The sequence below is a fragment of the Muntiacus reevesi genome, chromosome 10 (assembly GCF_963930625.1).
Source record: "Muntiacus reevesi chromosome 10, mMunRee1.1, whole genome shotgun sequence".
Classification (NCBI taxonomy): Eukaryota; Metazoa; Chordata; class Mammalia; order Artiodactyla; family Cervidae; genus Muntiacus; species Muntiacus reevesi.
In genome coordinates, this window is record NC_089258.1 from 67,529,648 (window position 1) to 67,549,602 (window position 19,955).

Here is a 19,955-nt window from a genome sequence, read left to right on the forward strand (position 1 = left end):
GTCCATCACGGTAGATAGAGTGTTTACCACACTTTATTCCTCACGGGTAGAGTCTGCCTCAAAAGACAGGTATTTGCACCTGACTGAGTCGAGTTCTATCCTTGTTTTATTTCAGAACCTGCTACATCCACATAGAAATTGTATGGGAGAAGAGACAGAAGGGGGAAATAGCTGGCAGGGAAAATCTTCTCGGGAAAGATGAAGAATTTGATGGTCTCGTCTCTTGGCATTCATATGCGTTGCCTTTCTCTCCATAAAATGTACTGTTAATTAATGATTTCTCCTTATTGTGTTCATTGGCTCTGTTTGAGGGGGATGTAAAAAAGTAATGAATATGATGTCAAGATTGTGATCATACTATTTACAGAAAGCCAACCATAACTGCTTCGCTATTTTATTATTTACTTGCTTGGCTGCTGTAGCTATCTGAGCTTGCAACACTTGACATGGATAATATTAGGTACCCAAGAGAATGAGCCCAGTGAGATGATAACTTCTATTTAAATAGCACAGGAGAATGAAACCTTTAGCCAGAAAGACTTGGAAGTCAGGTGTTACTTAAGCAGAATATCTTTTTTTTTTTTAACGTGGAAAGGCATTTTATTTTAAATATAGCAGTGTGTACATGTTAATCTCGAACTTCCAATTTCCCTCTAGTAACCTAGTAAAGTTCATTCTTTAAGTCTATGAGTCTGTTTCTGTTTTGTAAATAAATTCATTTTTATATATGCATATTTAAATTCAGCACATAAGCAATAGTATATGATAGCTGACTTTATTTGACTTACTTCACTTAGTATGATAATCTTCAGTTCCATCCATGGTGTTGCAAATGGCAACATTCCATTCCTTTTAATGGTTGAGTAATATTCCATTGTGTATATATACCACGTCTTCTTTTTTAAATTTATTTATTTTTAATTGAAGGACAGTTGCTTTACAATATTGTCTTGGTTTCTGCCACGTATCAATATGAATAAGCTGTGGGAATACCTAAGTCCCCTCCCTCTCACCTCCCTCCCATCCCACCGCTCCAGATTGTCACAGAGCCCCAGTTGAGTTCCATGAGCCATACAGCAAATATCCATTCATCTGTCAATGGCCACTTAAGTTGCTTCTGTGTCTTGGCTATTGGAAACAGGGCTGCAGTGAACACTGGGTGCATTTATTCTTCCAAACCAAGTTTTTATCCAGATAAATGCCCAAGAGTGGGATTGCTGAATCATATGGTAGCCCAATTTGTAGTTTTTAGGGAACCTTCATACTCTTCTCCATAGTGGCTGTACTAGTTTGCATTCCCACCAACAGTGTAGGAGGGTTCCCCTTTCTCCACACTCTCTCCAGCATTTATTGTCTGCAAATGTTTTGATGATGGCCATTCTAAGTAGTGTGAGGTGAAATCTCATTGTAGTTTTGATTCGCGTTTCTCTTATATTTAGCAATTTGAGCATCTTTTCAAGTGCCTCTTGGCCATCCGTATGTCTTCTTTGGAGAAATATCTCTTTAGGTCTTCTGCTTATTTTTTGATTGGGTATTTTTTTATATTGAGCAGCATGGTTAAGCAGAATATCTTAAGGAGAAGGCAGACATGATTATCATTTGTAACTGTAGACTCAGGTTCAATCAGCATTGATCAAGGACCCCTTAGGCACCAGGCACTAGGTTAACCATTTTTAAAAATATAACTCATTAAATTCAGAACAAAAAAATCACGTCCCCTCTCTAGTGTTGAGCAGGGAGATGTGAAAAACAACAATAACTATTTTAGGACTCTGGAAGGAAGAAAAGTTCTTACTAGACATTCTCCCACGTAGGGAAAAATATTTCAGGAATATATTTGGAGACTCAGGGGTACATTTTAAAGCTCAAGTTTGTATAATATTCCATTCAATTAAGGCTCCAGTTCTTCTAAAGGATATGGTGAGAATCCTGGACATGAAAGATTTGCATTTTAGCCATATTAGTTCATATTACATGTTATTTTTTTTAATTAATTAATTTTTGGCTGCTCTGCATCTTCGTTTCTTCACGTGGACTTTCTCGAGTTGCGGCCAGTGGGGCTACTCTTCATTGCAGTGCTCGGGCTTCTCACTGTGGTAGCTTCTCTTGTTGTGGAGCGTGGGTGCTAGGCGTACGGGCTCAGTAGTTGCGACTTGTGTGTTCTAGAACGTGGGCTCAGTAGTTGTGGCACACAGACTCAGTTGTTCTGCAACATGTGGAATCTTCCCAGACCAGGAATTGAACCTGTGTCCTCTGCATTGGTAGGTGGACTGCTAACCACTGGACCATCAGGTCAGGTGAGTCCCTTACATCTCAGTTTTAAGGAAAATTGCACGATGTGCTATTTCTGGAAAACCCACTATCCACAGGGTAAAGATTCTCGGCACCCATACAAGAAGTGGTATGCAACCCAGTTAAGGAGGGGAGGACCATGTGTCCCCAGGGGGGAGTTTTTCTTCAGGGAGCACCCTACTGATTTCTCTTTGATGACATGTAATATTACACTACCTTCCACTGTAGCTATTTGCGGATGCCTTCTATGTCATATTAAACTCTGCTCTCTTGGACATTTGGGGGCCTTATCTTCCCTCAGCCCCTAGCACTGGGCAGGCAATAAATCACAAGAGGCAGTATGGGGTGTAGAGCATTAAGTACTAAGGCTGTGACACTAAAGACAGAAGAGATGTGAGACTTCCCTGGTGGTCCAGTGGTTAAGGCTCTGCATTTCCAATGCAGGGGATGGGGGTTCAATCCCTGGTCAGGGAACTAAGATCCCACATGCTGTGAGGCCAGAAAAGTAAACAAATAAAATAAAAATATTTTTTAAAAAAGACAGGAGAGGTACAAGCATCACAGATGCTTGTCTTTTTCTCTTGCCAATTTTTTTTTCTTCTTTCTTTCCTTCCTTTCAATAACAACAGAATCCCAATTTTCATCACTTATCCATTCCTTGCTCATGCAGTCAATGCCCCTTGGGAAAAATCTGATCCCACTCCTGGCTCCAGGGGTGTATTAGTCAGGGTTTTCCAGAGAAACAGAGCAAATATATATATAAAGAGATTAATTATAAAGAATTGGCTCATGTGGGGCTAAGATGGAGCTTGCAGATGGAGGCTCAGGAGAGTGGATGGATTGAGTTCAAGTCCAAAGACAAGAGGAAACTGATGTTGTTGCTCAAAAACAGGCAGAGAGCAAATTCTCCCCCCCCCCCCCCCCCCGCCCCCAGACCTTTGTTCAATTCAAGCCTCCGACGGAATAGACAAGGCTCATCCACATTGGGGAGGGCAATCTACTTTACTCAGTCTATAAATTTAGACGTTCATCTCCTTCAGAAACGCCCTCACAGACACACTCAGAAATAATGTTTGGTCAATATATGGGAACCCTGTGTCGTAGTCAAGTTGATACATCAAATCGGCCATCACCAAGGGCAAGCCGTATTTGGTTTAAGCCAGTCATCACATCCTGCCATGTTGCTGATCACAGTGCTTGGTTCAAAATGAGCAAATATCCAACTCCAGGCCAATAAAATGCAAGAGGAGATGACATTTGCTGGAGACTGCAAGAATAGAAACTTTCTTACTTTTCTAAGGAAGTGACTTCTTATCCACCTGGACATAAATGAAAAAGATTCAGTCCAAGAATGTTGCTAGTAGTCATCTTGAGATGATGAAGAAGCCAGGCTTGGGACATAACAATTAGTGTGGAAGGCAGAGGAAGGCATGAAATTAAACTGGATCAATGTTGAAATTATTGAGCCTGGGATCAAGGTTTGTCTTAAAACCACCACATAGCTGAACTTAACAGTTATAGGAGCCAGTAAATTCCATTTATCATGTCAACTGGTTGGGGCTGAATTTTCTGTTACCTGCAACCAAAAGATTCCTAACTAATACAGTTGGAATTTCAATGTGATGATCAATGAGAGACTTTAACATTCAATGATTCTGTTAAGAATGCACCAGAAAAGTAAACACTTCTGGTATGAGATGTGAGCAAGCAAGTTGGACCGCGTACATCAGAAAAGATGACCATGTATACAAAACTTGAAACCACCAAAGGAATTCTGCAGAGCTAGGGGCTACATTCCTTCATTCTCTCCAGCTATAAACATCCTTCACAGTAGCCTCTTCTTCTCCACAGGGTTCCAGGGATACATCTTTTCAACAGTTCTCTGAGAGTTCACTTGACCGAAAATATTTAAAGAAAGGGAGAAAGACTTATTTTTCTTTGTGCATTCAGCACTTTGAACAGTGCCTGGCAAAGACTAGGCCCCTAATAAATATGAATGTATAAATGGATGGATTTATTTATTTAACAATTACAGATCTTCCTCAACTTATGCTGTGGTTATGTTCCTGTAAACCCATCATAAGTTGAAAATATTGTCGGTTTAAAATGCATCATAAGGGGCTTCTCTGGTGGCTCAATGGTAAAGAACCTGCCTGCCAATGCAGGAGACACTGGTTTGATCCCTGGTCTGGGAAGATCCTACATGCCCTGGAGCAACTAAGCCCCATCGCAATTACTGAGTCTGTGCTCTAGAGCCTGGGAGCGGAAGCGACTGAGTCCACGTATCCCTAGAGTCCATGCTTCACAGCAGAAGTCCCTGCAGTGAGAAGTCTGAACACCACAATTAGTGTAGCCCTCTCTCGCAGCAACTAGAAAAAGCCTGTGCTGCAATGAAGACCCAGCACAACCAAAAGTAAATAAATAAAATTATTTTTTAACATTAAAATGCACCATAGGGAATTCTCTGGTGGTTAGGACTCCACACTTCCATTGCGGGGGCACAGGTTTGACCCCTGGTTGGGAAACTGAAATCCTGCATGCCTTATAGCATGGCCAAGAAAATAAAAATAAAATGCATCATAGCTTAGCCTTGCCTACCTTCAACATACTCAGAGCACTTAAGCTAGCCTGCAGTTGGGCCAAATCATCTAACACAAACCAATTTGATAGTAGAGTGTTGGATATATCTCACTTATTGAATACTGCACTAAAAATGAAAAACCAGATGCTTGACGGGTCCAGAATGGTTGTAAGTGTATCACGTGGTTGACTTGGAGCTGTGGCAGCTGCCACTACCCAGCATCAGAGTATGTACCCAGCGGAAAGATCAAATTCCAAGTGTGGTTTCTACTGAATGTGTATCTCTTTCACACCATCAGAAAGTTAAAGAAAAAAACAAAAACACTGCAAGTTAAACCATTATAAGTTGGGGACCGTCTGTGTTTATTAAGCACCTGCTGTATGCCAGGTACCAAAGGAGGTGTTGGATTACAAGAGTGCGCAAAACAAAGGCAGTCCTGGGAGTCCTGGGATGAAGAAGCTTCTAGGGAGAGGGAATGTTTTATTCCAGATAAACAGGTACTGGTTACCTAGGTGTGCTTATGTTGCAAAATTTTACCAGGCTGAGGACTTCCCTGGTGGTCCAGGGGCCAAGACTCGACGCTCCCATTGCGGGGGACCTGGACAAGATGCCTCGTGCTGTAACTAGATGATCCTACATGCCACAAGGAAGACTGGGAGTAGCCAAAGACGTTTTAAAATTTATCAGGTTTATGATGCATGCATGCTGTGTCTTTACTTCAATAAAATGCACCCCCCCCCAAAATAAAACACAGAAACAAAAAGTCCTTATTCTCAAAAAGTTTACATTCCCATCACAGCAGACAATACAAATAAATATACATGTTGAGAGGTAATAAGTGCCATAAACGTCTGACTGTAAGAAGGATGAATTCAGTGAGAATGCAGATGCTACAGAGAGAGCAGCCTTTGACATATGTACTGCCACATGAAGACTGTCCCCAGGTTTCCAGCCATCCACCTCAGAAGCTCAGCTTCAACTTGCTTTCTGAGGTCAGGCTGACACCTACCTTTGTGCTGCTAACTGGGCTCAACTGAGGATGGTCCTGCCGGGACGGGTGTGGGAGTGGTTAGCAGATGGGTGGGGTTACATGTGGGACTTCCTAGGTGGCTCAGTGGTAAGGAATCCACCTGCCAATGCAGGAGATGCAGGTTTGATCTCTGGGTCAGGAAGATCCCCTGGAGAAGGAAATGACAACTCACTCCAGTATTCTTGCCTGGAAAATCCCATGGAAAGGGGAACCTGGCAGGCTGCAGTCCATGGGGTCACAGAGAGTCGGACATGACTTAGTGACTGACCACACAGCCTTGAGCTTACATGTAAAACCCGACTCACCCCATCCTCACCTCTGCTTCTCCAGATGTTGCAAGGATTTGATCCGATATTTTGTACATCATTGTTTGTATTTTAGAGTATTTAATGAGTTCCAGAGCAAGTCATACCACGCAAATTCTCCAGCAACGCAGAAACATAGCCCTGAACGCCAACATACAGGCTGCCCAAGGTCACACCTAACAAATAGACACATCTCAAAACTCATCACTGGGCACTCCACTGCACTCCAGAGAGAAGAAATCAAGTTCCACGCACCAGAACACCGACGCAAGCCTCCCTAACCAGGAAACCTTGACAAGCCAAGCATCCAACCCCACCCACTGGGTAAAACCTCCACAATAAAAAGGAATCACAGACCTCCAGAATACAGAAAGCCCACTCCAGACACAGCAATCTAAACAAGATGAAAAGGCAGAGAAATACCCTACAGGTAAAGGAACATGAAAAATGCCCACCAAGTCAAACAAAAGAGGAGGAGATAGGGAATCTACCTGAAAAAGAATTTAGAATAATGATAATAAATATGATCCAAAATCTTGAAAACAAAATGAAGTTACAGATAAATAGCCTGGAGACAAAGATTGAAAAGATGCAAGAAATGTTTAATAGAGTATTTAATGAGAAATGTTAGAACTGCAGAAATGGAAAAGACATTTCCCCATGGCCAGCAGGTGTTTTTGGACAATCTGTTCTGTGCCCAGACCTGTGGAAGTTCAGTTCTAAGATACAGTTCCAACCAAAGGTAGTTTATCATCTTAATAACAAGATGGATACCTGTCACACAATTACAGAATAATATAGGAATTTAAATAATCAAACTTAGGACCTCCCTGGTGGTCCAGTGGTTAAGACTCCTCCTTCCAATGCAGGTGGTGCAGGTTTGAGCCCTGGTCGGGGAGCTAAACTCACATGCCGCAGGACCAAAAAACCTAATCAGAAAACAGAAGCAGTATTGTAACAGATTCAATAAAGACTTAAAAAATGGTCCACATCAAAAAACAAAAATCTTAAAAAAACACTAGCTCATGTGATTTTTAAAAACTGTAAAAAATTGAAAAACAAACAAACAAAAACACGATAGGCTTGTACAGTATCCTGTATCTCTCCTTTATAGCATTTGTCATATGTGTAATTTTATTTATTTTTTTAAATAATTTTTTAAATTTATTTTAATTTTTTGGCGGCACTGGGTCTTCGTTGTCGCCTGGGCTTTTCTCTAGCTGTGGTGAGCGGGAGATGCTGTCTAGTCGGGGTGCTCGGGCTTCTCATTGCAGTGGCGTCTCCCGGTGCAGAACACTGCCCTAGAGGGTGCGGGCTTCGGTAGTTCCAGCACGTGGGTTCAGTAGCTGCAGGTCCCGGCTCTAAAGTACAAGCTCAGTAGTTGTGGCCCACAGACTTTGTTGCTCCAGGGCATGCAGGATCTTCCCAGACCAGGATCGAATCCAGGTCTCCTGCACTGGCAGACCGAGACACCAGGGAAGCCCACATGTGCAATTTTATTTTTATATGTGTGGGTGTTTGATTGTTTTTCCCCTCACCAGCCTATTAGCTCTGTAAGTCTGGGGCTGGATCCAGTTTTGTTCACCATTATAGTCCTCAGAGTGGAGGAAAGTGTCCCACATAGAACAGGCCCTCGGCACACAAGTGGGATGAAATAATTGAATGTGAGAATCTAACCACATCAGAAAGACAGAGTGGTTTAGCAGTCCACAGCATGGTCTGTGCGGTTAGATCGATCTGCAGACTCCTAGATGATTACTTGTGTGTCCTTGGGTAAGATCTTTAAAGTAAATCAATGTTTTATTCCATTATCTCTGCATAAAATGGGGAGAATTATCATTCCCACCAGGACGGTTCATTGTGAGGAGTGAATGACATGGGCAAAGTACCTGGCGCATAGTAACTGCTCAAAAAATAGTACTGATGAGTATTACCTTTTAAGTATTCCAACAGTTGCTTTTATGAGGTTGAGGCGGAAACTAGCAGAAATTATGAATCTAGTTTCTAGTCTTCATTTCTAAAAGAAGAAAAGAAATGAGATGTGTATCCTGGTTGTATGCATTCTTCACTCACTCATTCCATCTGATGAAGCCCCAAAGCTAGTGTTCTGGGGTGAGCGTTTAACTTGTTGAAAGTCAGCAGACCTGGCTCCTGAGCCTCTCTGGGCTGTGCTGGTGAGCCAACGACACCCATCAAAGCTGCAGGCCAGCACAGACAGCAGTGCAGTGGCCCTGGGACATGCAAGGTGTGACGCTGAGCCTTCCAACCTCAGTCCTTAGATCTCTGCAGGAACCACAGTGAGTCTTCAGGACCCAACATCTCAAGGATCCCCTTCCTGTGAAATTTCAGGTTTCTCCTGGGTCAGGGAGCCTTGGGTAGTAGCTAGCATAAATATCCTCACGTCCCCGCCCCAAATCCCAATTTAAAAACTGGCTTAAAATCCAAACAAGATCAAATGTGTATTCCCCACGTGGGAGGAATTGGCAAAGCAGGTTGGTGAGCATCAGAAACAAAATCACCTGCCCAACTAGTTGCTCAGTCATGTCCGACTTTTTGTGACTCTATGAACTGTAGCCCACCAGGCTCCTCTGTCCATGGGGATTCTCCAGGCAAGAATACTGGAGTGGGTTGCCTTGCCCTCCTCCAGCGGATCTTCCCAACCCAGGGATTAAACCCAGGTCTCCTGCATTGCGGGCAGATTCTTTACCGTCTGAGCCACCTGGGAAGCCCATCTGCCCAATAGTTTACTGGCAAAGGAAGGAGTTTCTACTCCGGTTTTACCTGAGCGGCAAGAACCAGGTGGACCACGTGCAGGATAGGTGATAACAAGCTCCAAAATCTCACCTCCCCCGCTATATTCCAGACGCCACAGATCATCCCCCCAAATCCCCTCATTAGAAATTCATCCTTTTAGTTAAATTATTGACCTTTCCCTACAGTTCTTTTACTGCAGTATTTTAAGTCTCTCTCACTATCTGTATTATTAGCAGGCTCCTGTGGACTGATGTAACAGTTCCTTTATCCCAGCCCCCAGAAGGTTGGATGGCAAAGATGAAAGGCACTGGGGGATGGGGGTGCCTTGTGGATTTCACAGTTGAAGGAGGCTGGGTCGAGTTTGAAAGCCAGGAATATGCCCTGCTTTTGATTTGAATCATTGAGGATTTTATATTCTCTTTATTTTTTAAAAAAAGATTTTTTTTTTCCTGTGGATCATTTTTTAAAGTCTTTATTGAATTTTTTCCAGTATTGCTTCTGTTTTGTGTTTTGGCTTTTTGGCTACGAGCCAAGTAGGATCTTAGCCGCCTGACCAGGAATTTAACCCACACCCCCTGCATTAGAAGGCGAGGTCTCACATGGATAGAGTCTATCATGCAGAGTGAAGTAAGTCAGAAAGAGGAAAACAAATATTGTATATTAACGCATACATGTGGGATCTAGAAAAATGGTACAGCTGAATCTATTTCCAAGACAGGAATGGAGACATAGACATAGAGAACAGACATGCGGACCCGGTGGAGGAAGGGGAGGGTGGGAGATTGAAATTGACAGATATACACTACCACGTGTAAAATAGACAGCTAGTGAAAACCTGCTATAAAGCACAGGAAGCCCAGCTCAAAGCTCTGTGATGACCTAGATGGGTGGGATGGGGGTGAGTGGGGAGGGAGCTCCAAGAGGGAGGGGATGGATTATAGACACAGCTGGTTCACTTCATCGTACAGCAGAAACTGACACAATATTGTAAAGCAATTATATTCTAAAGATTTTTTTAGTTAATTAATTAAAAAATAGGTGAAGTATCAACCACTGGACCACCAGAGAAGTTCCGCTGTTTTCTTTAAAGGACTGTAATTCAAAGAAAAAAAACTTTTAAGAGTAACTCACACATTCATTTATTCATGTTCACCAAGTGCCTGCCCTGTGCCAGACATTATTCAAAGTAGAGTCTCCCCCGATCCCCTACATTTAGAGAGGCAAGAGGCAAATACAAAGGAAGACCCTGGCCTGTGTCCCCCTCTTCTCATCTCACCCTGAAACTTTCTCCCACACCAGGAAGGCCCCTCTGCAAACTGTGTGGATGCTCCAGCCAGCCTGTCGAAGCTCCATCCACACCCATTTCGCTAGAGTCTTAGGAGGACAGACTCAAGGAAGAGGCTGATGCAGACTCTGGAAGTGGGCTTGAGGCCAACATGTGGGTTCTTGGAGCATGTTCTAGAAGCAGGGGCGTGGGCTCCATGTCCATAGCCACTTACCCACACAGACTCTTCACCTCGACAGCGTGGGTGAGGGAGGCATGACCAGAGATGGGCCAGAGAGAGCCTCCTACAGCCTGATGGAGTATAAGGGCAGTAGTGATTCCAGATGCAGGGAATACATGAAGAAATGTACCACAATCTTTGCCTTCACGTTGTGTACACTCCAGTGGAGGGAGATAGACTATAAACAAATACATAGCAAAAAGTAAATAGCTACATATATAGTATACTTAGGGGCTTCCCTGGTGGCTGAGTTGGAAAAGACTCTGCCTGCAATGTGGGAGACCCGGGTTTGATCCCTGAGTCGGGAAGATGCCCTCGAGAAGGGAATGGCAACCCACACAAGTATTCTTGCCTGGAGAATCCCATGGGAAGAGGAGCCTGGTGGGCTACAGCCCATGGGGTTGCCGAGAGTCGGAGATATTTGATAATAATAAATGCTGTGGAGAAAACAAGAGGTACAGACAGTGCAATTTTAAATAATGCGATTTGAGCAAGGTACTGTACTGGGATTGCTCTAATAAAGTATCACAAGCTAGGTGGTTTAAACAGCAGACATATATTGTCTCATGGAAGTCTGAATCCAAGGTATTGGTAGTATCTGTTCCTCTTGAGGCTGTGAGGGAGAATTGGTCCCGTGTCTTTCTCCTGGCTCCTGGTAACCTCAGGTCTTCCTTGACTGGTAGATGGCTGTCTTCTTCTTGTGCCTTCACACCATCTTTCCTTTGCATGCGTTTGTCTCTAAGTGTCATCTTTCTACAAGAACACCAGTCATGTTGGGTTAGGATCGCACCCTAATGAATGACTTCATCTTCTGTTGATCATCTGCAAAGATCTTTTTTCCAAATAAGGTCATAGTCCCAGGCACTAGGAGTTGGGATTTCAACATATTCCAAAGGGACACAAGTCAACCCTTATCAGAAAACTTTATTGTCAAAATGTTGCTGCTGCTACTGCTAAGCCCAAAGGTGAAGGGTTAAGGGGGTGAACCATGCTGAGATCTGGGGCAAGGGATTTACAGCAGAGGAAACAGCACATCCAAAGCTGCTCATTCCTCCAGAACAACATTTTGGTGGGTTAATACAACGAGCCTGGAAGGTCAGGGAAAGAGAGTCTGCAGCGGAATAATGCATTCCTGAGACTTCCTTGGTGGTACAGTGGCTAAGACTCCGTGTTCCCAATGCAGGTGACCTGGGTTCAATCTCTGGTCAGGAAACCAGATTCCATATTCTGGAACTAAGAGTTCACATGCCGCAAAAAATACTGTGAGTCAAGATCCCACATGCTGCAACAAAGATCAGAAATCTTGATTGCCACAACTAAGACTGGGCGCAGCCAAATAAATAAAATATTTTTTAAAGAAAAAGAAGAAATGACCCATCCACCTCTCATGGATGTCCTCCATAACCTCAAAGTCCATCCTTTTAAAATGTTGGCGTCTCTTACATTTCCCGAGAGCAAGGTGTAAGGTCACCGGAAACAGAGAATGAGTTCCCTACCTCCTGGTGGTCAGTGAACACGGGTGATGCTGAGGGTACACAAGCCACCATTCTCTTTCATCTCCCCTCCAAGAAGTGGCCTGTACCCTTCACCCAGGAGGAGCCCATGGGACAAAAGGGAGTGTGGCTGGAGGCAGGTAAGGGCTAAGATGACACAAGGGAGTCAAGTTTATCATTGAAAGATGCCTATGGAATTGTGAGGATGAGATGAGATGAGATGGTTTGATGGCATCACCGACTCAATGGACATGAGTTTGAGTAAATTCTGGGAGTTGGTGATGGACAGGGAGGCCTGGCGTGCTGCAGTCCATGGGGTCGCAAAGAGTTGGACACGACTGAGCGACTGAACTGAATGGAATTTTGTCATCATTTATTGCTACTCTCTTGTCACGTTCAGTCCCCCATACCATGACCATCACTGACAGCTTTCATTCAGATTTTCTTAGTATTTTTTTTCTTAGTTTTTAATTGGAGGATATTTGCTTTACAATGTTGTATTGGTTTCTGATGTACAACGCGAAACATCTTAGCTTCTGAAATCCTATCTTACCAATGAAAATTAGAGACGTAAAAGATAAAAGTCAAGTTTCCTGGAATTCAAGTTTAGAGTAAGAGGAACCAGCCATGGATAGTTAGCGTGTGTGTTAATCGCTCAGTCATGTCCAACTCTTCGCGACCCCATGGACTGTAGCCCGCCAGGCTCCTCTGTCCATGGGATTTCCCAGGCAAGAATACTGGAGTGGGTTGCCATTCCCTTCTCTAGAGGATCTCCCCAACCCAGGGATCAAACCCGGGTCTCCTGCAGTGCAGGCCACCAGAGAAGTTTTCAGTTAACACACAAAAGAGAACAGGCACGTTTCCTGGAATGCAAATTTAGAGTAAGAGGAAACGTCTTTAGTTGAAATCTGACAGCCGCTGATCAAGCCCAGCATTGCAAAAGGACCCACGTAGCCTCAAAAATTCTCCCTGATGTGTCTCATTTCAACTCAGATCAGGAGTGGAACGGGCAGTTCCTCCGACTTCCACTGAATCATGCCTAACCTTCTGGCTTCACTTATCTCCAGGCTGGAATGCTCTCTGCAGCCGTCAGCCATCACCCCCCACCCTTCCCCTCATCCTGCTCTGTCCTCAGATAACAGTCCTCTCCGAAGAGGCCCTGTTCCCACCACGTTTGGAACACTTCAGAGGCGAACTGAATGTGAATCAGAACCCAAGTCGCTTCATGCCATTTGGTTCACCTTCCTCTCACATTCCACACCTCGCCCTTAGCTGGAGGGGCCCGGGTGGTTTTCCGCTCACGACTCCCCCAGCTCCGCCTGCCCCGGCCCAGGCTTGTTGGGAGACTGAGTCCTTTGTTCCCGTCCCCCTGGGGGCCCTGGGCACCCTTCCTCGCCATCCCAGCTCTGCAACAAACAGTCTCCTCCTTGTCTGCCCAAAGCCCACTCTGGATCCAAGTTCCCGTGTAAGGCTCTGGCCCCGCTGTTATTTTCTAGTGACGTGTACCCTTGGTTTCTCCCTCAGGCTGGGACAGGAAGCCCAGAACGTTCTTTAAAGCATGGCAGAGGGAGAAAAGAGACAGCATCAGCCAGTCCCAGAGCCTTGCGCTTTCTGGGGTTTTCAAAGTAGAAAACAGCTTCCTTTCCAGGGCTCCCCTATCTCCTCCAAAATGGAGGCGCTTGGTGCCTAGGGGTGTGGGCAGCCTCCTAGGTGGGTTGTCTGTGTCATCAGGAATGTCAGGATGGGTAAGGGAGAAGGGGGAACAAAAGGCCTTGTGTGTGCCCAGCAAAATGTGGAACCTATCAACTCCCAAATATCCTTAAAGGGTTTGGAAATCAATCCGTATTGAGCATCCCTCAGGTGCCTTGCACATTCATTTTCCTTGTATAGTTTTATCATTATTTGTAGGCAGATGTACACATGCAAACCACTGTGGGGTAGGTTTTATCATCCTCATTTTACAGATGCAGAAACTGAGGTGTGCTGTGCTAAAGACCTGGTGGGTCACAGAGCTAGTAAGGCGTGTAGCCCAGACTGAATTCGGTCCTGAGTTCAAACTCTGTGTTCTTTCATTTCCTCTTATTTAAAAATAAATATTGCTGTTTTTCTGAATATCGAAGGGATACACATTCTTTTTTTAATGTATTTTTCTACTGAAGAATAGTTTGTTTATAATGTGTTAGTTTCTGGTGTATAGCAAAGTGATTCAGATATACATATTCTTTGTTTGGATTCTTTTCCTTTAGGTTTATAATAGGATATCGAACATAGTTCTCTGTGCTATACAGTAGATCCTTGTTGTTTATCTAAGTTTTTTTATACAGTAACGTGTATCTGTTACTCCCATACTCCTAATCTATCCCTTCCCTCCCTTTTTCCCCTTCGGTAACCATAAGTTTATTTTCTATGTCTGTAAATCTGTTTCTGTTTTGTAAATAAGTTCATCTGCATCATTTTTTTTTTTTTTTTTTAGATTCCACATATAAGTCCTAAAAGTTTCCCTCTAAGCACTGCTTTTGCTGCATAGTTTAAGCTGTATTTTCATTTTCATTTTGTTCAAAATATTTTAAAATTTCTCTTGAGATTTCTTCTTTGAACCATGTGTTATTCAGATGTGTCTTGGGGATTTTCCAGATATGTTATTACTCTTATTTCTGGTTTAATTCCTGAACGATCTGAAAGCAGACACTGGATGATTTCTATTCTTTTACAACCACTGAAGTATGTTTTATGGCCTAAAAGGTGTTCTATCTTGGTAAATGTTCCACATGAGCTTGAGAAGAATGTATATTCCATTGCACTTGGACAAAGTAGTCCATAGATGTCTATTCTATCCCATGGATTAATGGTGCTATTGAGTTCAACTATGTCCTTACTGATTTTTTGCTTCATGAATCTGTCCATTTCTGATATAGGGGTGTTGAAGTCAGTATCTATGATAGTGGATTCATTTCCTTGCAATTTTTCCTTACATTCAATCAGTTTTGCTTCACATATTTTGAGGCTCTGCTGTTAGGCACATATACATTAAGCACTGTTATTTCTTCTAGTAACTTCTTAAGTCTGAGTTTATGATACCTTGTACAATTTTGTGTCCTTTTTTCTCACTAAAAACAGGATTTTGCCCCTAGGCATAAGCCCTTTCCACTACATAAGTCTAATATTTCTTAATCAACTCGGCTGAGACCAGTTTGTGTTGATTCACAGCATTGCCTGGCAAGATGCTATTCATGTGTTCTGGAAAGTGGTAGGAGGGGGTGCAGGACTTCAGGTGGAAGAGGGGTTGAGAGCAAGCCCTTGACAGCTGGTAGCCATTATCGACAGGGGAGATGGCAGAAGAGCAGGCAGAAGTTTCAGTTATTGGGTGAGACAGCAGTCAGCATCGGCATAGATTGGACCAGTGATGCTCTTTCCATCTGAGCACCTTGCCTGTTAGTGCAGAGTTAGGATCAGGAACCCAAAGTGGAAGGCATTTTGGGTACTTCATAAGACAGAAGCCATGTGGGCAAAGGACAGGGCAAGGCTGAGAGCCCACATAGAGTAGACACCAAGGTCAATACCACTCACCCAGCCTGAGAGTCCAGCGGGTCTGCTAGATGGCGCCGCCAGTCCCTGGGAACCTTCTCATTCATTGCCTTGGAGCTGAGCATTGCTTCCTGTCACCTGGGCCGCCGAGCCACAGTTTGAAAGTGAGTCATGACAGATGTTTGACATGTAAACCCTCATTAGTAACCACCTCTGGGAATTTCTTCAATTACTTTCCCAATCAAATCACTTGTCTTCTGGAGCTTTGGCCTTGATTGGCCATGCCTATGCTCAGAATGGAAGAGGGAAAAAGGCTCTAAATAAAGGGTTGAGCAATGTTAAAATAGTAGGTTGGGTGAGGGTGATGACCTTAACGATACTGAATCAGCTGTGTTTTATACTATTCTCAGTTTCAAGGTCTCCAAGGTCTATGCCCAATGCAAACACGTGCTGAGCTTCAGGACTTCCAGACCCCTCACACAACAGTAACCCTGAGCAAGCTTTTAGTGCCAACCAAGTCACTAGTTCCGCAGATAAGGGCTGACTTTGTCTTGCCTTCTAAGAGGGGCTTTGGCATCTTTCATGGACTAAAATTTTTCCTGAGCCATCTTTTGCTTTCACTGGAATACAGTTGTTGCTTTTCCATAATGGATTAATAAAGAATGTTCTAGAACTGGCAATCGGATCCTCTCATAAGCATCGCCTTGAAGCCAAGAGACAGTGTAGTATAATCCCGGAGATTGAAGTCTCAGACTTTGAATCAATGTTATGACCAAGTGCAGTGGAAGGAAGAGCGGAGCAGGAGGGGGAAGGAGTACAGCAATGTGGTCAGGATGCGAGGCAGGCACGCCTTCGCTCCTTCCTGCCTTGTTACTTACCCAGCTAGTTACTTACCCCGAGCTTCAGTTCCCCCAGCAAGAATTTCCAGCATGGCCTCCTAAAGAGGGATTCCTTATCTGTTTATTGAGCATCTATTAAGCACGGTGAGCCTCTGTCAGGCACAGCCAGGTATTCCTCATCTTCTATCCCAAATGCCTAATACAATGTCTGGTACACTTCAAGCATTTTATCAACAATTATTGAATAAGTAAATAAATGTATGGGTGGGGGGAAAAAAATGAATGGAGAAAGAAGTGAGTCAGTGTAGAACTACTGACCTTTGAGAACCTGCTTTGGAAGGACTGAAGGTTAGAGGAGGTGCTGGTCTTGATGTCCCTAGCAGTCACTGGTAACAGCCACGGAAGTAAGCAGAAATAAAAGAGTTGGCTCCCTTCATAATACACAGCCCGGAGAAACAAGGTTGCTATGAAAGGGATGGAAAAAGCCAGAAGTTAACCAGCTCCATTGTGTAAGGAGCAATGCGGCCCAGCAAGACGGTTGGGCCAATTTCATTAATGCCCTTAATGATTAATTTCTTAGTTAATAATTGACATGTCGGGTAGCAGAGAAGCCTGAAAACTGAAATGGCGATTGTTTCATTATTTTGGATTCTCCTGCGTGTCTGGGTCCTGTTAATAGTCACCATGGGAAACATCTGTGGCGGAAAGGTGCGCTTTTAACCTTCTGACGTGTTTAAATAAATTCAAATAAAATAAACGTAAATACAGGTCTCCTGGGATACCAGAAGAGGGATGAGCATCATCAAGAAGGAGTCCTGGACTTCCTTAAATATCTGGGTGCTCTGAACAGGTCCTCATTTAAGATCTGAGGCTCTCCAAACAGGGCTGCCAGAGAATCGAGTCACCCCACATGAATTGGGGGCGACTCGTATAACAGGAAGAGCGCTGGAGATTTTTGCTTTGTCATTTCCTCTTTGAATACAACAGAAAAGTCCATTTAGCCAGGATTCTGGAACTCTGCCGACGCTTCCTGTCCTATCAGACTGTAAAATTCAACAGGGGATCATAAATAATAGACTCGAGGCCAAAAATACATCTGGGGAATCCTGTCAAAGAGAAGGGCTGACGTCAATGACTTCTGCATGGCCTCTGATATTTAGTCCCAAGAGTGAGAAGCAAGAATACAGCTGAGGGGAGGGAATGAAGCAGGGACTCGGCTCAGCCCAGGTAGCCCTGGTGTTCTCTGATCTGTGGCTGCATAAAAGTTTCCCCAGGGCTTAGCAGGTTAAAACAGCAGTCTGTCTCATGACCTTGGGGGTCAGGAATTCAGGTAAGTTCAGTTGGGCAATTTTTCTGCTTCACATGTATCACCTCAGGAGGTCTCAGCTGGAGGCTCCATGGCTTCACCCCTCCACTCACATGTCTTGAGTCTGGTGGGCTTGACTGGAACTGCTGAGCGGAGCTTGTTCCTGAGATCTCATGGCATGGCAGGCTCAGGGCAGACAACCTCCCACATGGTGGCCCAGGGCTCCCAGAGAAAGTGTTCCAGGAGACCTGGGTGGAAACTGCACAGCTTCTTAGGTCTTCACCCCCAGAGGTTCTAGAATGCCCCTTGGACAGCATTCTACTAGTCGAGCAGGTCACTAAGGACAGGCCAGCTCCAAGGGGAGAGGCTTGAGACTCCTCCTCTAGATGGGAGAAGTGTGTGGCCAGCTGATTCGTTGTGTCTGACTCTCTGCAACCCCGTGGACTGTAGCCAACCAGGCGCCTCTGTCCGTGGGGATTTCCCAGGCAAGAATATTGGAGTGGGTTGCTGTTTCCTGCTCCAGGGGATCTTCCCCCCCCAGGGATCGAACCCGCGTTTCCTGCCTTAGCAGGCAGATTCTTTATCACTGAGCCACCTGGGAAGCCCTGTTGGTGGGAGAAAGAGCAAGCATTTGTGGCCCCATTAACCTAGGCCATTGGAGAATGGAAGAAATGTCCCCCCAGTGGAGGGTGGCCACCTGCAGAAGCCTATTTTCATTTCTCTGCAATAGCAAAGAGACTGGAGAGATGAAAGGTGGGTCTCTCTCTCTCTCTTTTTTTTTTTTGCCCCCACCCCCACCTCAGCACTGCACAGCATGTGGGATCTTAGTTCCCCGACCCATGGATCTAAACTGCATCCTCAGCAGTGGAGGGCAGAGTCTTAACCACTGGGCCTCCAGGGAAGTCCCACAAGGCAGGTCTTGAACACATCCTCCCAACCTCTCCCAGGGACTCAAGGGTGCTGCAAACAGCCCCAGGGACCTGGAGACCCAGGGCCTTCCCAGTGAGTACCTTTCTCTGAAATGAAGAGCTCTCTCTGACCTCCCTCCCTAAGATTTCAGCCCATCTCGTCTACAAAGTCATATACCTCTGGAGGTCTTAAAAAAACAGAGATGCTCTTTCTGCAACCACACTGCTGAGGAAATTGATGAGGAAACCAAAGCACAGGCCCCAGACCCGGCACATCCTATAAACATTTATGTGGGGGCCTTTCTTCACCTATTAAAGACATAATTCTTCATAAACTTTTCCACAGTGTTTTCCAGTTCCTAAACACAGGGCAGCAAGGTTATGGGTGAAGACAATCCATGCATTCCACGACAGACGTTTATTGCCCTCAATCCCGGGGCAGACAGAGCCGGCTCCTAGCAGTACAAGGAAGGAAGGAACCCGTAGACCCTTCACACCAAGTGAGTCATAGGTAATGACAAGAGCCCAGAACTCTACAAAACCTTCTCAAAACTCCCTGAGTAAGGACTGTCATTTAACCTCTTCACAGACAAGGAAGGAATCGACTCAGAGAGGTTAGGGGATTTGCCTAATGGCACACAGCTGGAGGTGGTGGTAAAGCTGAGATTAGAACCTAGGTCAGGCCATGAAACCTCCTTTCAGAAGATAAAAATCCCCTCGCAGAAAAGAAGCAGAGACTTCCCTGGTGGTCCAGTGGTCAGGACTTTGCCTTCCGATGCTGGGGGTACAACTTCAGTCCTTGGTCGGGGACCCAGAATCCTTGGTCGGGGATGCAGAATCCCACAAGCCTAGTGACCAAAAAACTAAAACATGAAACAGAAGCAATATTGTAACAAAGTCAATAAAGACCTTAAAAATGGTCCACATTAAAAAAAAAAAAGAAAATAGAGAGCAATTGCACTTCTGGGTAAACACATCTGGGTACAGAGGGTGCTGGTCTTCCTAAAGTCCCCTCCTTCACATTTCCATCATTAGCACTTGGAGAGGGGACTAGAGAGGAACCTGAAGCAACATACAGGACCAAATTTTCCAGTTAAGTTATGATCTCTCCAGGCCCTGGTTGTCTTCTTGGGCACTTTTGAAAAATATCCATCGCCTCTGGAGATCAGGCTGGCAATATATAAAAGAGAGCTATGAAACTGTTCCTACACTTTGACCCAAAGGTCCCGCTGTGGAGTAGACCCCAGGGGAAATATGCAAAAGAGAAACGCAAGCAAATAGCACTGAGAGGTTTATGGTAACACCATTCACAACAGTGGAAAAATGGGGCATGACCCAATGCCCCAAATTAGGAAAAGGTTATGCGAACTATGGTACATTAATACAATGGAATGTTATGTTACTATTAAAGGGAACT